Here is a 21,603-nt window from a genome sequence, read left to right as displayed (position 1 = left end):
CAACTGGATCAAAGGCAAGGAGGAATTGCCAACAGGTTAGTAGTTCTGGGGAGGCAGGTGTAGGAAAGGGGTAAGGCTAAAGGTCCTGGGGGACCTTGTAAGCTAGACTAGAGGCCAGGCTACCATGGCGAAGCTATTACCTACAGTGTGATAAAATTGATAAAACTTGAGCTAGGGTAGTGTTAGATTGACAAATAAGAAAAATAATTAATTTACTATTCAGGAGATAAACCAAGTAGAATTTGGCATGCAATGAAGAAATGAGGAAAATCTAGAATGCCCCCTAGATTTCCAGCCTGTCTCTCTAGCTAGATGTTGGTTTGTGTGTAGGTAGTAAGATGACAATATATGCCGTTTGACGGCTGGAGTTGGGGTTGTCGTGGATGTCCAGGTCAGCACATCCCACAGAGAGCTGAATTGAGTTTGAGGCTTAGGAGAGAAGGTCTGGCCTGAAAAGAAAATATTGAACATCATCAACATCTAAGTGGTGGTTAAAACCACGAATGTAAACAGATTGGATTATGCAAGGGAGAGAGACAAGAGTGAGAACAGTGTATTGAATACAGAACCATGACAAAGACCTTCTTTTAAGGGTAAGATGGAAGAAAAAAAATGAATGAAGAAGACAGAGCAGGAAAGGTCAAAGAAGTGTTAAGAGAACAAGGTAAGCACATTGTCATGGAAGCTAAGAGCAGATTACAAATAATGAGGGAGCTACAGAGAGGTTTAAGATAAAACCTAGAACAAATCCAGAGGATTTAACCCATTTTATTATTCAAAATGTCAACATCCCCTTTTCCTGACACCAGTTTATCTTTATCAAAGATATTAATAAGAGAGAAACTGTGAGAAAGAGCATGCAGATGTGTTAACTGTTGTTTTGTCTGCTTCACGCTTTGTGAAGCTTGCCCCAAAGACCAGGTTTCCTACAAGGCTGCAGCTGTAGCTGGTGTGTGAGCCCATGTCTTTGCATGGTTCCCCACCACACTAGTGTTTGCTATGCTCTAAGCAGGTGGTATAGCAATTCCAGGTATCCAGATGAAATTTACACCATATTTAGAGGTTCCGTGTAAGTTTATTTTATGGGTTCATAAAGATTACTCACACCCAGCTCTAATGATTTGGGGTCATTGCTATTGTACACACAGTGTTACATGTAAGGAGATTGAATTCTACCTCAGACTTTTCCATACCACTGTCATTTTTAAATAGTTAAGCTTTCTTTCTTTCTTTCTTTTCTTCTTCCTTTCCTTTCCTTTCCTTTCCTTTCCTTTCCTTTCCTTTCCTTTCCTTTCCTTTCCTTTCCTTTCCTTTCCTTTCCTTTCCTTTCCTTTCCTTTCCTTTCCTTTCCCTTCCCTTCCCTTCCCTTCCCTCTGTACCCTCCTCCATCCTTTCCTTCTTTCCTTCCTTCCTTCCTTCCTTCCTTCCTTCCTTCCTTCCTTCCCTCCCTCCCTCCCTCCCTCCTTCCCTCCCTCCTTCCATATGCTTCACCCCTAGCATGGAGCCCAATGTGGGGCTTGAACTCAAAACCCTGAGATTGAGACCTGAGCTGAGATCCAGAGTTGGATGTTTAACCAACTGAGCCACTCAGGTGCCCATAAGCTTGCTTTCTTCTTTTAAATTGTAGTTTTATGGGGGCACCTGGGTGGCTCAGTCAGTTAAGCGTCCGACTTCAGCTCAGGTCATGATCTCACAGTTTGTGAGTTTGAGCCCCTTGTCGGATTCTATGCTGACAGCTCAGAGCCTGGAGCCTGCTCCGAATTCTGTGTCTCCCTTTCTCTCTGCCCCTCCCCCGCTCCCACTCTGTCTCTTGAAAATAAATAAACATTAAAAATATTTAAAAACTTAAAATAAATTGTAGTTTTATGGTTTCCTGTGACTGGTATGGTGAAGCTGTCCTAGATCTGACTCTAACAGCTTCCACCCTGCTCCTGACTTAAGGCCCCACATATGTGTTGGGCATGAAAGAGACATGGCAGAAGTATCCCTTTTAAGTGGCTATTTCCCCAGTTCAGGAATATTCTGGCTACCTTATATTTGGAATGCGAAGGCAGGGATGATCTAAAAAAAACCATGTAGTTTCCCAAGTGAGAGAAAATTTGCTCATATATGCAATGTTTGGGATATCTTCCTATATTCATTCATTTTGAGAATATACTGGCAAGACGGCTCATTTGTGTTGTCACATGCCTTTCCTGAATTGCCACTTCTCCACATTGTTTCCATGGCAGAGATTGGTAATGCATCATACATTGGTTACTGTGCTCCAGTTTAGTCTCAGAATCCTTGTCCAGACAGAACCCCTGATAGCCACTGGGAATTAATGCAAGCTCTTTGCTGGTTGTGGCCTGCTGTATCCAGTGCTGAATCAGGAACTACAGATATTACAAAAAATCAAGCACATTTATTTCCTGGGTTGTTATAATTAGGCTGAAGAAACAAAATCTTTCTGAGTAATTGAAAGGCTATATTCAACTGTGCAATCTACAGGGGAAGGAGAACCAGAGTCACTATATTTGATTCTTTAATATTCAAGTATTGGCTAGAAAGTTGGGGTTGTAGGGCTTTTGAAACCTTGGGAGCTACCTATCAGGAATGTAGCGGCACCCACAGCACTGGCTATCAGTATTGATCTATGAAAGAATCATGTGAATAAGTCATTTAAAATGCATATTTCCTGGGGCACCTGAGTGGCTCAGTGGGTTAGGCATCCAACTTGGGCTCAGTTCATGATCTCACGGTTCATGAGTTTGAGCCCCACATTGGGCTATGCACTGGCAATGGGGAGCCTGCCTTAGATCCTCTGTCTCCCTCTTTTTGTCCATCCCATGTTTGTTCTCTCTATCTGTCTCTGTATCTCTCGGTCCCTCTCTCTCTCTTTCTCTCTCAAAAATAAATAAGACATTAAAAAATTATTTTAAAAAGATTTAAAATGCAGATTTCTTGGGTCCTACGCTAAGATTCCTATTCTGGAAGTATAGACTTAAGCCCAGGAATCAAGATTTTCTTAAAAATCCTATTGATTCAGATATAGATGGTCTAAGGATTCCACTTTGAAAAACACTCCATTAGCATAGTGGTCTGCAAAGTAGGGTTCACACAGTCCTTTATGGTATGAGAATACAATTTTAGAACTTTTACTTGTGTTTATAAAAAAATGTTCTTAAACTTTTCTGCTGATTGGCACTGGTGCTCTCGTTGAAACTGTCCAACAATTAGCTGGTCATATCCTGGGTAAAATTTGCAGAATGAGCTGAGTGGGAGTAAAGTTGAGTTTTGCTTATTGTGATATAGTTAAGATTTATATTGCCTTGCTAAGTGGATTTAAGGGTCAGTGATCTTGTTTAATTAACCTACCCCTCCCAATATGGGTGAGTGCCTTAAAACAGATTTCTACGAAGAACCTGTGAATTGATGATAATGCTAAAGGAACATCCACAAGGGAGCAAAAGCAAATGGCCATGCTGGCAATTGTCTTGCTTTTTCACAGCTCCTGGTCAGCTACATAAAAGGGCAAAAAACAGTGACGATCTAATCAGATATGACTACCAAGAAGACTATTTGAAATATGGATTTTGAGCCGCTCTCATTAATGATAAACCTCTCTCAAAGTGCCCATCACATCTTGAGAGATTAACTTATGCCATCCTGATCAGCAAGGCAGAATCACAATTAGAGAAGCATCAGAAGAATTAGGAGAGTGTGGTGCAAAGGGTAGGAGTCAGACTACTGGTTTGAATTCACATTCTGGTGCTTACCATCTGTGTGACCATGAGTGGTGGGACCATCTGTGTGACCATGAGTGGGAAACCATCAGTTTCCCCATTTGTAAAATGGGGGTTAATAATACCTACCTTGGAGAGCTATTAGGATTGAATGAGTTAGTACATGTAACGTGCTTAGGCGAAAGTCTGGCATAGGGTGCAAGCAATATAAATATTAGTTTAAACATATAGTTTATCCCATTTTATGTCCTCATTTATAGATTTCTTTTTTTATATTCTATATGGGTATGTTTTATTAAAATTTGTAAATAAATACACTGACATTGGTGCTACATGCTCAAACACTATGGCCGGTAAGGGTGAATGAGTAAAAGATATATAGTTCACTTTCCAGCAGATATTGGCTCTCCTAAAAGTTTCCCAGGCCTCTGAGTATAAACAGTAATTTACATCACCCTTAACTGGGCCTGGGGGCAAGGTCTACACTGTTGGCTGGGGAGGCCTAGGAAGAAAAGCAAAAACATATCACTTTTTGACAATCTTCTCCCCGCATCTCTTCTGTACATTAAACATTCTGACCTAATTGTCACTTTATGCTGCTTTCTTTCATATCTTGTTTTGCTGGTCCTCATGTCCGTCACACCAAGATATTACCTGAGAGAGTGTTTGGAAATGTGCTAGTTCGGAACTTCTGAGGAGTGTTCCTGCTTCCCTGCTCCCTATGTTCTCTCCCTGGCGGCACCCGACCATCCGCTCCAGGGGCTCTGTTCAGGGGCATCAGTGCTGCCCTGAGCCAGACATATCCAGGCCACATGGACAAATGTGTGTACAAATACAGTTCTTCCCTTTTCCACTCAGTACAGCTAAGTGAGACTGAATTTTTTTTTTTCAAAAACAGTATTACTGAGAAGAACATGGAAGGGAATAAACAAAGAAAATGCTAAATGATTGAAATAAAAGAGAAAGTCCAATATTTCATCATTTACTGAACATTCCTCCATATCTTTTCTCAGTGTGTGTTAGCAAACCCCTACCCAGGCTGGCTTCAGGTTGGATCCTCTGTGCCTCTCCAGGGTCTATTTTTTAGTTGTCATTGCCTACAGGTCAGAGTCCGTATTGTGTAAACTTTCACTTAGTTTCTTCCATATTCTGACTCAACACCTTGAGTGTTCATGCACAGGATTGCACCGGAAGACCTTGAATGTCTCCCCCAACTTTTCTCTCCCTATCTCTCCCAGTAGACTCTTGTCTAAGACTGTTTTCGTATTTTCTGAACACACCCAGCTCATTTGCTCATGGCCTCTTCCTAGAGTCTTCTCCCAGTGCTCTCACCTGGGATGAGTCCTATCTGGCTTCCTTGGACCCCTCAACTTTTTCCTTACTTGAAGACCCTTATAGACCAGAGAAAAGGGTACCCTTTGGTGCATCTCAAATCATGCTCCAGAACTGGCTGTCCACCTTGTCTGTTGACTTTCATCAGAGGTCTTTATGAAGGGCTACTTGATTTGCTGCAGAGTTTTCAGGGGATATTTTAAAGGAGTCTTTCTTTCTGGCTCAGGTCCTCAAAATCTAGATCCATTCTAAATATAATCATGTCTCATAGAACCTCATAGAACCATTGCATCTCAGGTTTGAAAAGGTCTACCTTCTACTTCCACCAAATGTGTGAGTCCCCTTTGAGCATCCCAGTGCATACATCCTTGTTAGAACACCTCACGTGGTGGTGACCTCATAGCCTCTCTAGCCATCTCATTCCCCAAAGCAGAATATCTTTCATTGATTTTAGAATTGATGTCATAGAACACAGTGTGAATTTCAAGACAACACAGCAAAGAGTAAAAAAAAAAAAAATAAATAAATAATGAGCTCGTGATGAATTTAGAATGTGATCAGACTGTTTGGGTGCTCCGGAAACATACATTGAATAGAGCCAGATTACAGAGGTTTAACATTTGTTTAATGTGTGTTTTTGGCTAATTTTTCTGTCCTTTGAAACAGATGGGCTTGTCTTAGAAAATGTTAGCATTCTACAGTGGTTAAAGGCCAGAGGGCAGAGAACTCTGGTCCTTTGAAATGTAGCCTTCTTTTCTAGGCACTGGAAGACTTAATAAGACTAAGCTATTATAATTTATTGGTGCAGTATTGACAATAGGCTTGTTGCTGTGTAAAACACAAACATACATTAGCTTTGCCCCTGGGACATACACGGTAGATGGAGAATGCCTGTTGACAAAGTTGATTAGATTATTTTAAGCACGTGGATATTCCTGCTTTACTGTTTTAATTGTTTTGATATTGTTTTCATCTTTATAGCTTGTCTCAGTCTCAAGGGAATCCTATTACTCAGATGGTGCTTCAAAGGCCTGTGTCAGCCACGCTCTCCAGCTTCCACTTGCACCAGATCCTGATGTTAAGTTCCTATGTTGGCCTGATCTATCAGCACTGATTCCTTTATTGATTTCTTTTTCTGTGCAGTGGTTGATGGTACTGAGAACACAGTCAAGCCCTTAACACACCCTTAGACATAAATATGCATCTTATTAAATGCTTTAAGTGAGCTAAAAATGAAAGAAAAAGAGAGAAAAACCACATATTTTGTTGTTGTCTTTCACGGGTCAAGCAGTAACAGCTGAAGGCAGGAGGCATTGCCAAGTCCCTTTGTGGGAGGTAGAACAATGCTCTCCTCCCCCCAGAATGCCCGTGTCCTAACCCTCTAAACCTTTGACTCTGTTAATTTACATTAAGGATGCAATTAAAAGTGTAGACCTTTAGATGGGGAGATTATCTCAGATTATCTAGATGGGTTCAACCTAATCACACAAGTGTTTACTGGAGGACCTCTCCCAGCTGTGGTCAGAAGGCAGTATTCCTGTGCAATGAAGGTCAGATTCAGCGTACTGGCTTTGAATCTGGAGAAAGGGGACTGCAGGTCAAGGAATTTAGATGGCCTCTAGAAGTTAGAAAAGGCAAGGAAACAAATTTTCCCTTAGAACTTCCAGGAAGGAATGCAGCCTTGCAGACACCTTGGCTATAGTCCAATGAGACCCATGTTGTACTTCTGACATACTGTAAGCCACTAGCTGTGCAGTAATTTGTTACAGCAACAACAGAAAATGAAAACACTGTATTTTGCAGAATATAGTGAAGGCAAATATATTTATGAAAATATATTTTTCATATTTACTGGGAATATAGTCATTAAATTCTGTATCTGGAAAGACTTGCAGCAAAGTCAAATATAGCCTATCCATATAAAGCTGAGGAACTGGGCTGGGTGTGTGTGTGTGTGTCTGTGTGAATGTCTAAATGCCCTGATTGCTATTTGTTTTGGAATCATCAGAGTGGGAGTGACTGACACTTCCTGGAACTCTTTGGCAATCCAGCCAATAATATTTTTTGCATGTACAAGTGACCTTTCTAAAATGTTAACATTCCCCACCTTAAATCCTTTTGTTGTTCTTCTTTTCCTTCAATAAAATCCAAGCTTTTTATCATGCTTAACAAGGCTCTTCAAAAAATAGCCCGTCTATTCCTACAGCCGTTCCTTTTACCACTTCTGTTCCAGCCATACCACTGCTTGCACTTCATGCTTTCTTACCTCCATGCTTTGCACATGCTCTCCATGGCTCGCTCCTATTCATTCGTGACAGCACAGACATTATCCTCTCTAAGAAGACTTCCTGCTGGTCTCCAGACATTCCCAACACCCCCTCCACTCACCTTCATAATCACATAGAAGCATCTGTCATACTGTATTAGGATGTATTACTTCTCTATTTTTTTATGAGCTCCTTATAGACCAACAGAACACCTTTCATCTTTAACCTTAATGACTACTGCACTCTCCTGGCTTCTAGGATGCACTCAGTAAGCACTTGCTAAATGAAAGGATTTGCCATACTCTTACTGTCTGTGAAAACCCTGCAGCATAGATTAGGAATCAAGAATTTGGCTCAGGTATTTGGCAAGTACAGTGATTCCTTTTTAACACTTTAGAGGTGGCCAGCGATTCCTGATTCTTCTTATTTCCCCACAGTGTATCTCCCCTAGTTTGAACAATGCAAGGAAGTATAGGAAAAAACCACAAAGTCTGGAGTAAGAATGTCTTTTTGGGGGGCACCTGGGTGGCTCAGTTGGTTAAGCATCCGATTTCAACTCAGGTCATGATCTCACGGTTCATCGGTTCGAGCCCCATATTGAGCTCTGTGCTGACAGCTCAGAGCCTGGAGCCTGCTTTGGATTCTGTGTTTCCTTCTCTCTCTAACCCTCCCTTACTTGTGCTCTGCCTCTCTCTCTCTCTCAAAAATAAATAACAAAAAATAAAAAAAGGGATTTCTTTTAAAAAAGCATGTTTTTTAAAAGTTTCTTTTCTTATTAATCATTTATTTTGAGAGAGACAGAAACAGCATGAGTGTGGGAGAGGCAGAGAGAGAGGGAGAGAGAGAATCCCAAGGAGGCTCTGTGCTGACAGTGCAGATCCCGATGTGAGGCTTGAACCCATGAAACTATGATATCATGACCTGAGCTGAAACCAAGAGTTGGTTTCCAGGCACCCCTGGAGTAAGAATTTTTAACCTGGAGCACAAGGACCCCCTAAAATTCCATGAATGGGCTTCATGTGGCCTTGGGGACCACTTGAAATGTGTGTGTGTGTGTGTGTGTGTGTGTGTGTTTGTGTGCACGCGTGCGTGTGTGTTATGTAACTTGTTTATATGTATCTGGGGGAAAATCAGAGATTTGTTCATAATCTCAAACCAAAGTGGTCCAGGGATTCTGTAATAATAATGGACAGTGCAGTTGTGGAGAAACATATTCAAACCTTCCTCTGACTTGAGGCTACTCGCATTCAGTTTCAAGCTTCTTTGTTTTGGAAACTTTTGTCACCGCATTTGCACCTAATGGAAGAAATTTTTTCTGTTCTTGCTTTATAGGCGGTTTGAAGAGGAAGCCTCCCTGGCATGGTGGTCCAGGCTGATATTTCTTCCATATGGACAGTGGAGGGTGTGATTCTGATACTCTTCTAGTAAACAAGTGGGATATCAGGATCAGGGTGGCTTGAACAAGTCATTTACATGGTGGTATTTCACATTCTTTTGAGACTGATAGGGGACTTCAAAGTGTCACTTAGCTTCACCACTTGCCTTGAAGAAAACTTTCCAATCAACTGTATCAATTGGATTAAGTTTTATCCCACTTGTTAAGTATGCTTCCCCTGCCCCTGAGAAGCTGGTTGCCTAATCCTACCCAACACACTCCATGGTTAAAGGGCCACTTGGAAAAAACCAGAGTTGAGTTGCTTGGGAAATTTTCTGTATCTTGCCTTTTCCGTCAAGAGTGAAGAAGTGGAGAGAGAAAAAATGTTACCATGGGTTTAGATCCTTTGGCTAAACGGTGTGCAGTCTTCCAGAGCTGGGCACCTGATGTGTTCTCTAAACAGGCAGCATGCCTGCACAGGGAAGCCTTTCTGCAAATAAACCACAAAGTCACAGACTTGGGCATAGCATTTGAATAAGAACAAGAAGAGAACCAATATCCTTTCCTCAAGGTCACCATCTATGTCTCTGTGAACTCATCTGGGGGTCCTGAAGAAACTATGTTGATAATTGGGGAATTTTTCCTTGGAGAAGGATGAGTTTCTGACTGTTGCATCCAAAATTTATCTAACATTGTCAAAACTGTGAGACCAGGCAGGGAGAAACTGGCTGTCCTGCCATTGTGCCTCAGTTAGTGGTCTGTCTGCATTGAAGGCTGCAGTAGTGATTTGGGGGCATATATGAATCAGCGTGAAAGGCTCAATATAGTGATTGGAATCTGTAGCATTCATTCATTTATTAAAACATCAGTTGTTTAGAGTACCTATTGTGAGGCAAACGTTCTGTGAGGCCCTGAGATTCTCTTAGGTATATTTGGCTACAAGGAGCTCAGTTATTTTAATAGAAGAAGTCAAAGATAGACTCTTAGCTTTGTCTATTTTGCTGTAAATTTATCCATCCACATTTATTAGGTTCATATTACTCCTCTTCTACCACGTGCAGAGCTTTGAGAGACGTGTTGGCAGAGATACACAGATGGAGATGAGGGGGTGCCCATCCTTAAGTTTACTGTCTGCTGTTTGGTCTACTTTAAGCCCTCTTTTAGAAAGAGCAAGTTATGCACTCTAAATTAAAGCGTTTTCATCTCCCCTCCTTCCTCCTTCCTTCTGAAGGAACAGCTTTAGTGTAAGAGTTTTGTTCTCTATAGAGTTTGCTGGAAAGATGGCTCTAAAGGGTTGGTGCTCTCTTGCAGCAACTCGGGCTAACTTTGCTTACATTCAGTCTCATCAAAAGTCTTCAGGCCTCATAAAATCATGCAGTTAGCAAACAGAAAATAATCTTTGAAGGTTATTTTCCCTCTTTTCTCTACATAGAAGATTATCTCAATTAGTTCATAATATAGAATTTATTTAATAATTTCATGTATTTATAAAGCCCATTTTTCTTTTACCTCCCAGCAGCTTTCGCCTTTTAATGTATGGATTAACACTCACTTTCTTGTATTTTCTTGGAGGTAGGACTTTTCCCTTCCCTTGAATTACAATGAAGCCTACTAAATCTGGGCACTCCTTCCCTGTGACAATCCTATGCAAAATTTGCTTTCTTTCCCCCTGCCATTGATGAATACTGGCTCTAACTTGATGTCAGGTTAACTTTAACGAAACAAAACATAGACAGTGACTACCTTTTATCACTGTGGTTAACAAAACATATACATGATTAACTATACATGTAGAGTTCTCTGCTTTCAGGTGTTTTCCCTTTCCTAATTTTGTGTTACCTCTGTCCTTAAGTATACTCCCTTGAGGCTAAAAACAAATCAGAGCAATTTTCAGTAGCTATTTATCTGATTCCAGAGGGTCCCTGGACCTGATGATCATCTTTGAACTGGATATTTGCTACTGAACTAGAAAATAACGGATTTTAAAAGTATGTAAATAATGTTGTTTGATGTTGAGTTTGAAGCAGTTTCCCTAGTTAAGGAAGGTCTTATGTAAATTTTTTTGTAGGGGCGCCTGGGTGGCTCAGTCAGTTGGACATCTGGCTCTTGATTTCAGCTCAGGTCGTGATCTCACAGTTCATGGGTTTGAGCCCTGTGTCAGGTTCTGCAATGACAGTGCAAAGCCTTTTTGGAATGTGCTATCTCTCTCTCTCTCTCTGCCTTTCTCCCTCTCATGCTCTGTCTCTCAAAATAAATAAACTTTAAAATAAAATAAAATAAAATAAAATAAAATAAAATAAAATCCTTTGTAAACTGTAATTTTACTAATAAGCCCAGAAAATATGTGCAGTTCTTTTCAGTGACTTCTGTGTCATTTTTAAATATTTATATACTATGTATGTAGAAGGAAGTGTCCACTGATTGGTTTGAATGGTCATTTCTGTATATAATAGAGGAAAAAGATTAGAGAGGATAATGGCTAATAAATCCCTGCTGATACCTCTCAGTGGCAGAAGTTTGATGCTTCTAACTCTAGATAAAGAATAAGGTGGCCCTTTTCTGTGCTAGCGAAGCATCTACTGCTTGCGTTTATTTTAACATTTTATCACACTGCATTATAATTATTAGTATTCTTGTTTGCGTAGCTCTAAGTTTCTTGATGACGGTGAATATTTTTTTTTACTTTGTATCATTGCTTTATTTTTTGAAATACTTTCAGCTGCAAAAGAGAGGAACCCAACACAGACCAGTTTAAGCATAAAAGGAAATTTATTGGCTCAACTATCAAAAAGGTCCAGGCTCCAGTCAAGCCTGGATCCAGGGAACCAAGTGATTTTTATCAGCAATCTCTCTTTACCTCTTGTGCAGATTGCATATTAGCTGCATTTTCTCTCCTAGAAGGCTCTGCCATATAGCCAGAGAAGATGGTCTCATGTAGCTGTTGCATATTTGGAACATGTAGCTTGTGATGGGAAAGTTAGTATTTTTAAATTTTTCCAACACAATACTTCCAGAGAGAGCTCTGATCGGTTCATCTTGGGTCCCAAGCTTATTCCTCTGTGGCAGAGATAATGGAGGACATTACTGTCCATACTTGAGCCATATGTCTACTTCTGAGGCAGGTGGATGTGGTCAGCCCCACTCACACCACAGGAAATGGGAAATAGAGGATTCCCCAAAGGATTAAATATTGGGAAAATTGTAACCCTGTTAATTAACATAATTTTTGCATCTAAAAGGTAACCCAGTAAATGTTGAATAAAGCGATGAAAAGAACACCTGTTCATCCATTTGACTATTACATCTTGTCTCCCTTCAGAGTCCAGTATGAATCCCTTTTCCCAGATACCCTAACAGTTCATTGCAACCATAATGGGCTTTTACACCATTAGATTCATAGCTGATGTTGGGAAGGCATTAACTTCAAAATGGGGCATTGTTGTGAAGCTTTTCTATATTGTCTTGCCTTGATATCTGAACTCCAGTATTACAATTTAACTTTTGATGTGCCTATGAAACTATCACTAAATGCTTACAGATTTTATTTAATTTTGTAGAAATAAATTATATGACATGATAACTTTGCATACTTTCCTTCTTTAATCTCAACATTTAAGATTTGGGAGTGAATATACTCTTTATGTGTAGGCATAAACATGGTGTTAGCATGGAGGGCTCGGGATATGAATTAATTAATGGAGCTCCTTCTTACTAGGTAGTAAGGAAATAATTCATCTTCTTTACTTTCTATTTTTCTATATATAAAATATGGACAACAGAACCTTCTATTCCAGGCTTTTATGATATTAAATGAAATTACATTTTATTTAATTGCCATCATTATTTTGACTATGTTTTGTCAATAATGAAAGGTGACTAGTATTCAAAGTACTGAATAATGCTCTATTGTTATAGGAGTAGGGAGTGTAGGTCTAGAATGGGGCTAGAGAATCTTAATTTCTAACAGGCACTCTGGGCAGGTGTAATATAAAACTAAATGGGTCATAAAATATAAGACTTACATATACATATATGTAAAGTATAATATACATGTAATATATATGTAAAGTAAAATATAACATTTACATATACATAGTAGATACTATATATATGTATATATGTAAATATATATACACATATTTACATGTACATAGTAGACATATCTATCGATACTACATATATAGTAGAAATAAATGTATATGCAGTAGAAAAGTGTTCTTTCATACTTACTTGCCTCATACTTCAAATAACTTCTATTATTTAATAATGCATTCACTCATTTATTCAATTCATATTTATTTGTTGCTGTGGACAGCAAGTAAGACCAGATTCCTGGCTTCCAGCTCTCCAAGAGTGGCTTGACGATTGCAGGCAATGGTTTTGAAACATTTGTATGTGTAAGATTCACATGGTGAGCTTGTTAAAATGCAAATTATAGGATCTCATTCCCAGAGAGTCTGACTCAGTAGGTCTGGTGTGAGATCCCCTAAACCTCCATTTGCTCGTACCACAGGTGGCCTTTGGAACACACTTTCAAAGCCAGTACCCTAATCATGTGAAAATTCTCTGAAGTATAATCATTATTCTGAGAAGGTGATGAGGATATTCTGTTTGATTTCACTACAGGAATGGATTAGCAGACTTAGAGGAGAAACTGGCCACCCCGCAGTACCTAAGCCACTCCATGATGGGTTAGAAAAATGCCCAAATATGTCACGGAGGAACCTAATGCCCTTGAAAACAGGTTCACAGACCAAAGTTATAAGACTGGGCTGATATTAGCAGTTTTACTGCCAAGTTGAAGTAATAGTGAGGGAATCCCTGAATCATTTCTATTGAGTTTCCTAACATAGAATTCAGCCTCGTAAAACTTGCAGGTGAGTCAGACCTTTATCCCTCCAGCTGCTGGGGAGATCAAAGGTCTAAGAGGAGATTTTTCTGGCTCTAGATATCAATTCTACCAAAACCCTTATTGGTCATCAGCTGCAGTTTGAGGGGCCATTAACAAATGTGTTCCTCTCCAGTTTTCTTACAGATTATCCCCAACAAATGGCAGTCTTACAAGCTATATTTTTGAAAGGAATGGCTTACAATTTACCCTGGATTTTAAATAGTCGCTTCAGATGCACATGGCATCACTTAAATGCAAATCACGTCAACTATTTTCTCAAGTCAGCAAGCCTTTCTCTGCATTGTCTGTGTTGGGAGTGTTCCTGTTGATGGCTGCTTGGCCCCTGAGCCCAGAAAGACTGCAGAATACCCTTCCTTCTTTCCATCTGGAGATGGACCAAGTGCTAGGAATTGTTCCAGAGTTTCTTTCATTCTAGATACACTTGCCTAAAACAAAACAAAAAATTAAAATTAGGGATTACGGTTTTCATTTTGTAGGGCAAGAGCATCAGGTTGTATTTCAGGTGTAGACATAATTGGATAATGGATATTTTTGAAAAAAAATTCAAAGCACAATAGAAGCACACCTCCCCTGGACAGCACTTTCTCTTAAAGAACCTGCATATCTATTGCTTATATCCACCAAACTCAAGAGTTAGTGGATCCTGGTGAGAAATATTTTAAATTTTAACAATTTGTATGGTTTATTTAGCTGTCTTTATCATTCTCTTTTAACATGCCAACAGGTAATATAAAAGCACATGAGCTGTAAATTAGACTGCATTCCCAAATGAAATATGATTTATCACCTTCATAGACAGAAATAACACAATTTTCGAGTAATCCCAGGCTCCAGTGTCATAATAGCCACCAATTAAACAAAGCAACATTTTCACTGGGATGTTGCCTATAGAGGTATTATTTAATAACTTAATAGATTGCTGAAGACAACTGGATAATGGACATTGTTTTTTATTTTTTAATTAAAAGACATAATATTATGGAATAGGTTTTCTTTTTAAAGAACTTGAACACAGGCACTTTGGAATGCATGAATTTGTTTTCAGGGATCTGAGATTCAGGGACAAACCTTGATTTCTGTTTTTTTTTTTAATTTTTTTTTAATGTTTATTTATTTTTAGAGACAGAGCAGGAGCTGGGAGGGGCAGAGAGAACGGGAGACACAGGATCCAAAGCAGGCTCCAGGCTCTCAGCTGTCAGCACAGAGCCCGAAGCAGGGCTCAAACTCATAGACCGCGAGATCATGACCTGAGCCAAAGTCGGACGCTCAACTGACTAAGCCACCCAGGCACCCCTCTAATAACCCTTTAAATCAGATCATGGCTTCTTCTGTCAAGGATCAGCCAGGGTCTGTCCCTCTTCTCTTTCCTGTGTGTAAATGAACAATGACCCAAATAAGGATAGAGACTATTCAGAACTTGCTATAGCAAGAAGTTAACCACCATTACTTTGTGTCTGGCAGAGACTCAAAGGCTGGCAGAATGGTGATAAAGCTTTATGATGCAAAAAGGAGATATTTTTGGTTATGCTGTGAGTAGAAGTTGTTCAGGAAGCCTGAGTTGGGCTAACTAGAGGGCGGATGCATCTTAGCTGATTGGTTTGAGGAGTATATTTGGTCTTATGTCAGAAGAGGGGATAAAACAATAGGGAAGCTGGCAGTCAGTGACCAACTCCTGGCCATTATTGGCTAATTGCTGTAGAGCCTGCGATTTGACTTTCTGGGCTGGTTGCTGCAAAGTTGTGGGCCAGAGTTCTATTGTCATCTTTGGTCTGGCCATTGTCCTTTTATATATTCATCTTTTCATCCACCCTTTTGATCATTGTCTTGATTATGGGGTTGAGTATTTCATCAAACTCTAGAAATTCAGATCTTCCCCTTTGAGCATTGTCCAGTTATCTCCATAATCAACAGTGTCATGATATTTTCTTGACTCTATCCACTATTTCTTGTCCCCTAGCTTTTTGCTATTATATCATCATGCAGATCATGTGTGGAGAGAGCAACTATGAAGAAGTATTTAAGGCTATGGATAGAATATGGTGGTCCAGCATCATGATCACTATGATAAAAACAATAACAATCCCTATAAGATGCTTTGGAACTGGGAACCTCAACTGCTCAACCCAGGCCAAGAGATCAAGTCCCATAGGCTGTTGTCTGTTTTATTGATCCAAATACAGGTGAAAGTATTACCCATGGCACAGACACTGCCATAGGTAGACAATAAGAATCTAGAGCAGTGCAATTGCCTGTCAATACCTGTGACATTGAGTTTAGACTGTTCTCTATTCCAGGTAGGGCAGAGATGGTATTGTTAATAATTTCTTCCAGAGCCACTGATAAGTTTGTTACAGTCCTTTCTATTTGTATAGTTCCCACCAATGAGAATTCCACTTTGATTTTTAACATAATGAATGAGTTATGTGAACACCCAGGTAGAAAGCCTGAATGATCGAGGATGGGCTTCACTTTGGAGCTCTTATCTGAGTTGAAATTTTGAGCCTTGGTGATTTATAGAATTAGGATATCTGTGTATAGGATGTGTCAGAATACTATTCCTAAAATACATGAGGTTTTAGTGTGAGGCAAACAAGGTCAGGTATCCTGGCCACAGAAGAAGTAGTATCCTCTTTTACTGGAATAGTAATCTTGGCATCAGGAATGAAGTGGTTGTTCATGAGATAAGGTCATAACCAAGACCTCACCTCAGCTGGGTTACATATTTGGATCTCTATCAGTTTCGTATAGGTGGCAATTTTTTGGCCCATCAATATGAAGGTTGCTGAATTCAATTTTAGAATTACTTAGAATCTGACCAATAGATTAGAATAATTGTTTATTTTTTTCTGGGAGATAGAGGCACTAACAAAATCACAGGTTGATTTGTTTAGGTTATTTGTCCATGTAGGTGAAGTGTAAATACCATCAGATTTAATTCCCTGTGGTCTCATTTGATGAGGTTTTTACCACTGGGGCTCTGACAATTGATGACATGAAGTAGTCAATAAGAATGAAGGCAGAGGCTACTATTTGGGATAAGGTAAGAATGGCTCTAAAATGAGTAAACTCTGGTCTAATGCTTGTAATAAGGTAGGAAGAAAAGAGAAAAATATCATTGTAGGAATAACAACTAGATGTTTATAGAAAATGAGAAGAAAAATTATTATAAGCAAGCAAACACCAAAACAGGAATTAGACAGGGATCTTAGTCTATGTCCTGGGTGAAAGGTGTCTACTATTTGAGATTATTAGCTTGTTTTGAAGGTCTTAGGCCAGCTCCATACTGCTAAAGACTGGCTGCTTCTAGTGGATCTCTGAGAATCCTCAATTTGGAAGGCTGTATTGGAATAGCGTTCTAATTGGGTCAAATTTGGAATTCCTTCCTTAGCTATGAAATATGGACCCAATGTTGTATTAATGGAGTTTCACTGTTGCATTTATTATTACAAGAACTTCATAAAGTCCTTCTCAATGAGATTAATGAGCAGTTTTTCTCTGATGTATCTTCCAATAGACAAAAAACTTCTGGCCCAAGATCATGAAGATGGGTCTAAGAAGATGTAGAAAGTCAGCCTTAAACTGTTGGTAATAAGACTGGGTATAATATATGAGTCCTTCACAGTATTTTGCCATAATTTCACACAGCAGGGCAAGGTTACTTACTATCAGAGGTAAAATCCTAAAATTCCTGGACCTTCCAGTTACCACTTTCTAGGATGATAACTGATGTGTTCTCAAGGCAATGGACTGTTTGGCCATAAGGGCTTGTAAAGTACTTTTGGTCAGAGGAATTTAAGGGTTTCTGAAAGTTCTCATAATTTTAATTTAAATGTTACATTGATTCTTTCAACTTTTTCAGAAGATTGTAGTGGTAAGGGCAGTGTAGTTTTTGAGTAAGAGGTAATGTGTTACAATTTGTTGATAATTGTTCACATAAAATATGTTTGTTAGTCACTTGGCGTAAAAGTTGGTCTGCTCTGGGTTGGAAACATAAAATCAAACAGCTTTTTAGCAACTGTAAGGGCTGTAGCCTTTGGCAAGGAAGTGCTTCAGCCCAGCCTGAAATTAGATACACAATAATTAAAATATATTCAAATCTCATGGAGAGTAGAAGCTGAGTAAAAACCACCTGAAGATATTAAAAAGACTCCTAGACCCCTTAGTTTCTGTTTATGTCCCACCTTTATAGTTTTTCCAGTATTATGTTGCTGATAGTTCACACATGACCTGAAAATAACTTAAACTCTCTTTTCAAAACTTCTCACCAATACTGATTTAAGACAGTAACCTATTTGTCTACACCAGGATGAGTAGTTTCATGGAGAAATTTAGCAAATATCCATCCATTTGAAATCATCTGATGCCATCAAGTGGTTTTCTTCAGAGCACCGGATTGAGTGAAGATGAACCCAGATTTTTCCCAGTCTTTATTTTTGAAGTTAGGGGCTAAATATTAATATTTTGTGATTTCTTTGAACTATTTCAGAGATTTATCCTTTGAGGATTTGCATAGACTCTCAAAACTTTGGTTAAGTTTGGCTTACTGATTTTGAGAGCATTTTCTTTAGCCTCTATGTCATCTCTTTTTGCATGCTCTAGAACCATTGTGATAGCCACTTCTGTAATAGTAGAGTGTATCTATAAGTTGCTTGATTTGTCCATTTTTGATGGAGGTGCTAGCAGAAGAAATAACTCTGTTTCCAAAGTGTCCCAAAGTGATGTATTACTCTGAGAACATACCTGCTATTGTTTGTTTCCTCTCGAGTCTTTGGCCATCTGGGGTAATTTTATCTCAGGTAGAGGTAGTATATTCTAAAGTAGAGCTTAAATTAGTGATGTCATATCCTGATTCATAACCTCTGGTTTCAGGTTTCCATCAATAATATTAGGTCAGGGGCGCCTGGGTGGCTTAGTCGGTTGAACGACCGACTTTGGCTCAGGTCATGATCTCATGGTTTGGGGTTCGAGCCCCGCATCGGGCTCTGTGCTGACAGCTCAGAACCTGGAATCTGCTTCAGATTCTGTGTCTCCCTCTCTTTCTGCCTCTCCCCCACTCATGCTCTGTCTCTCTCTGTCTCAGAAATAAAGAGACATTAAAATTTTTTTTTTAAAAAAGAATAGTATTAAAAAATAATATTAGTCAGAATTCTCAATGACAGTCTGTAACTGATCTGAGTGTGGTACAGAAAAGTTCTCTAACTGAGGTAAGGCATTAATGAGGTTCCCCTTCTGGTGGGGGCAAGTGAGTGGCAGAATTCAGGGTGTGGCTACAGTGAATCGTAATGTGAAGGAGAGAATAACAGTGTCATAAGAGATTAATTGCTTGGCTGAAAAGTGTTGTGTGTTTTCTCACAGTAGTAATGTCTGTGCTGTATGAGGCACCATGAGGTTCTATTGCCCTAAGACAGGGTGATAAGCCTTTGCAACAGGGTCAAGGATGAGGATATGGCAGTTGGTGGGTTTTTTTATGGTTCCAATGGAGATGGAGTTGAATTAAAAGTCCAAGGGCTTATCTAGATCACTTGTGCACAAATAGAAGGATCTTTTGTAGCTAAGAATGTCTAGGGAAGGAAGCTGTGGAAGAGCCTTCCCCAAGTTATAGAAGGCCTGTTCATGTTTGGGCTTCCAGAAGAGAAGATCTCTTACTCAGGACATGGTCAATTCATATGGAAGTGTCACAATCTCAGAAAAACTCAGCCCTGATTATCTGCAATATCTTGTTAAACCTAGAAATGCCCAAAGTTGTCATTTTGTAGAGTATCTAGGATAAGTTAAGATACTTTTAAATACATCATGGGAAAGTGTTTTTCCATCCTGGGATAGATCATGCCCTAAATAATGGACTGTATTTTGATAACAATTTTATGACCCTTTCTTGCTAAAGCTGTGAACAAGAAAACAGAATCCTCTTTACAGGATTCCTTGTTTACTGAACAAGTGTTAACAAAGGTCATCTACATATTGTATTAGCACTGAATCACAAAGGAGTTTTAGATTATTTAAGTCTGATTGAGGAACTGGGAGATAGGAGAAGACTTCAGCAAATCCCTGAACATGCCTGTGCAGGTATATTGTTGTCCTCCCCAGGTGAAGGCAAACAGATAGTGACTGTCCTGGTCTAGAAGCATACTGAACAACACAGAGATCTCTACAGTGAAGCCATTGACTCTTCTTGTTAAATTGCAGGGGTGATATCAGAGGGAAGAAGGGATTTTTTTCAAGTAAGAGCTCAAGGGTTATAGTTAAGTCATTGGATACAGAGAAATCTGTGGGTTATTTGAAATACCTAACACCTGTATTATATGATTATTCCAAAGAAGAAGCCGAGAAAAGGTGGTAGAGTTTCATATATAAATAGTAACCTTCATATGTAACAGGAATTGATGAAATTGTCCATCTATATTTATAATTAATTTACCTTCAGTGTTTAAAGATGAGGCAAGATACTGGACACCTTTTTCCTTCCTTGGAGCATGCTCATGGATGTGAATTGTCTGGTTTTAATTTTCATCTTGGTTTCTATTTTATAAGACTGGACAGTCTTTTTTCCAGAGTCCCTTCTGTTTACAGTCTCTGCAAGTGTCCTTGTCAATAAGTGATCAGTTGGGAAGGCAGTCATCTAGCTGTCTGGTCTGCAGGGCCACAAACTTATTTTGGGTCTTTTCTGGTTTTTGTTCTTAAGTTCTTTCAAAACGTTGTGTCAGGAAAAGGGACTGTTTCCCATTCTAATTTCTGCTCTTTAATTAGGTCTCTAACATCAGGTTAAACTCCAAAGACAAAATGAAATAAAAAGAGCTGTTGTTACCTCAAAACCTACTTTAGTTCCTGAATGTTGTTTGATGGTATTTTCTGGTATATCTTGAAAATATCCTATTTCCCATCTTTTATCTGTTTATGTGATTGAATTATGGTCCAATCAAATTTTATTGGAAAGGTTTCGGTGTGATTTTTAGGAAATATTGACTTACATTCATTCAGACCTTTTTTTGTTTTGTTATATTTTTATCCTTAGACTTATGGAAAGAGAGATCCTGTAGGTCCCTTTCTAAGTAAGTTCAATAAACTTTTGCCATTCAAGACAGCCTCTGAGGGGCGCCTGGGTGGCGCAGTCGGTTAAGCGTCCGACTTCAGCCAGGTCACGATCTCGCGGTCCGTGAGTTCGAGCCCCGCGTCAGGCTCTGGGCTGATGGCTCGGAGCCTGGAGCCTGTTTCCGATTCTGTGTCTCCCTCTCTCTCTGCCCCTCCCCCATTCATGCTCTGTCTCTCTCTGTCCCAAAAATAAAAATTAAAAAAAAAAAAAAAAAAAAAAAAAGACAGCCTCTGAGCTTCTGTTCAATATGTGTACAATTTAATATAGATTAGGTAACTTTGGGCCCCCTACACCTCTCAAAAGTCTAACTTCTTTTATGAATAGTTTCTGGACTTCTCTGAGTGTAGAAAAATCTGAATTATAACTCTTAATTCAGCTTAGGGACAAAGTTTAAGTTCTATAGTTGCCCACATCCCTACCTCATAGGAAGATGGATCTTCAGAGGCAACCAGTATTTTGGAGTCTTCAGAGAATCACTGGGGAAAAGTAGGGAGTCTGGACAAGTAGAAGGAGAGAGGAGTGGACAGAGGTGTGGGAGAGAAAATAGAGGGCAAGGGGGAAGCCAGAGAAATGGATGTAAGGAGGCAACTGGAAGACAGGAGGGGGAGGGATTACTAGGGAAATGAATCTAGTTCATTGCTGCTTAAATTTGTCAAATTGCTCATTAGCTTAGCCAAAGAATCTTTCAGTGAAGCAACTTTTGATCAGAATTCATTTGGAGGCCTCTGCAGTCAAAAAATCTGCCAATTGAGACTCAGTAATGTTCTCTTTCTTTCCTCAGTTGCCTCTCAAATGAACAGTTTTTACCCCTCTCAGGTGTCCCTTAGAATGGCCACTGAAGGCCTAAGTCATCCTTGGAGAAGTTATGCCATTTAGAAAGATAGATGTAATTGGGCACCTGG

At 39.4% G+C, this 21,603-nt stretch overlaps 1 protein-coding gene across 1 annotated transcript in view; it reads left to right on the top strand.

Moving 5' to 3' along the window:
- The window catches only part of THSD7B (thrombospondin type 1 domain containing 7B), a 1,098,632-nt gene that overhangs the window by 179,070 nt on the left and 897,959 nt on the right, over nt 1-21,603 (top strand). Inside the window, exon 2 of the mRNA XM_053909184.1 lies at nt 8,657-8,726. The gene's annotated coding sequence lies outside the window, so the exon portion shown is untranslated. The remainder of the gene's footprint in view (nt 1-8,656; nt 8,727-21,603) is intronic.

Source organism: Panthera pardus, unplaced genomic scaffold, assembly GCF_024362965.1.
Source record: "Panthera pardus isolate Hobbes unplaced genomic scaffold, ASM2436296v1 HiC_scaffold_10, whole genome shotgun sequence".
In the NCBI taxonomy this organism is placed as follows: Eukaryota; Metazoa; Chordata; class Mammalia; order Carnivora; family Felidae; genus Panthera; species Panthera pardus.
This window is presented reverse-complemented; position numbering and strand designations above follow the sequence as displayed.